Raw genomic sequence first — 1,741 nt, 5'->3', positions numbered from 1 at the left:
CCAAGGATCATAAGGACTTAAGTGCTGCTTACTGTCTTGCTACCTGAATGACTAACAAAACTGGGTTCTAATGAGTTTTTAACATAGTAAGCGTAGCATTTTGTGGCACTATAATTAACCCAATGCATGCTAACATGCTAATGTGGGGCTGCTGCTGGGTTTCACAGGCCTGGACAAGTCAATGTGGCGTAGTGAAAACTGTCCTCTGCTCTCATCCAACACCTGATGAGAGGTGACAGTGAAGCCAGGGCTTCAGATAAGAACAGTGGTCTGAAAGCTTATTGAAAATGAGGCAGCAACCCTGCACCTGCAGCCCAGGGCCAACATGATGACCAGTCAACAGGCAGGAGTCACACTTTTTCACCAACTGGGTGTCTTTTTCACGGACCACGAGAACCATCTGAACACAAATGTTAGTCATTCTTAACAGAACCACTTTGACAATATTTTATTTTTATTTTGCGTAGCCTTACATATCCCCAAACCTTTTTTTTTTTTCTTAAATTTTGTCAAACATATTTTTTCAGTTAATTGTTGGTTTATGTAACAGACCAGCACAAAGCATTAGATAGTTGAAACCTGTATTAATGTAACTGCAATTCTATATAAGGCAGGTCTTTGGTTGGATGTAGCAAAAATATAATTTTGTACGGAAGAGGATTAGTGCCACTAAAAAAAAAGAAAAAAAAAAAGAATTCTGACTTTATTGTATATGGGCAGCTGGGGGAACCAGTTTTCAATGACCAAGATGGTAATTTTGCTGGAGGACAACAAACTTTCTGGAGGAACATCCATTCATCCACTTTCTTACACCCTTGTCCCTCGTGGGGTCAGGAGGGGTGCTGGTGCCTATCTCCAGCAAATTTTTCAGGCGAGAGGCGGGATACACCCTGGACAGGTTGCCAGTATGCAGAGAAGCAGATTGGCGATCTCTCTGGAGTACCCGGATCTTTCCAGGTACTCCAGAGAGGTCCCTGTGCATGCGTAGGTTCTTACCCACACATGCACAGGGAAAACATGCAAACTCCATGCAGAAAGACCCTGGGCCGGGAATCGAACCCAGGACCTTCTTGCTTTAAGGCAACAGTGCTACCAGCTGCAGCCTCTTTTGTAGGAACATGTTGGATTTAAGTCAGCTTTTATGTGGCTTAGGGGTCCAAAGATGCAATTTCATTAATAAAAACACAAAATGTGAGTAAAACAAGATGGATAACAGTAAATAAAGCAAAACGTTACAGCTAGCTTTTAGCATGTTTTTAATTTACATTGATGAAGGAATAAACAATGTTACATTGCAAAAGATTAGTAAAATGTGTAAACAGCTGTTGATTGCTGGAATTGTCCCTGATGGGGTTGTTGTGTTTTCTTTTATTGTTCGTCTATTTGAATGTTTTCTGCAGAAGTGAAGCAGGGGCTATATTACAGATATAGCTACCGATATGATTGGTGTGTCAATAACTTTTAGTTCAACAAAAGAGAGAAACGTTTATGAAATTAAGGTGAGATTTGTTTATGTATGATATTTGGGAAAAAGGATGACTTGCACATACAGCCACTGATCCCCAGTTGTTCTGACTGGGGTCCCCTTCACCATTTAACTAATACCAATTGATGTACAAAACCATTAGTGGTACAATGTTGGAAAAGATGAGACCTGTTTATTATCAGAATCACAAAATTATTTTCCTGTACTGTATGATATGTGATATATACCCACATACAAAAAGTCAGAAATCTGAGA

This window comes from Poecilia formosa, unplaced genomic scaffold (assembly GCF_000485575.1).
Source record: "Poecilia formosa unplaced genomic scaffold, Poecilia_formosa-5.1.2 Scaffold760, whole genome shotgun sequence".
NCBI classification, from domain to species: Eukaryota; Metazoa; Chordata; class Actinopteri; order Cyprinodontiformes; family Poeciliidae; genus Poecilia; species Poecilia formosa.
Note: the sequence above shows the minus strand (reverse complement) of the source record.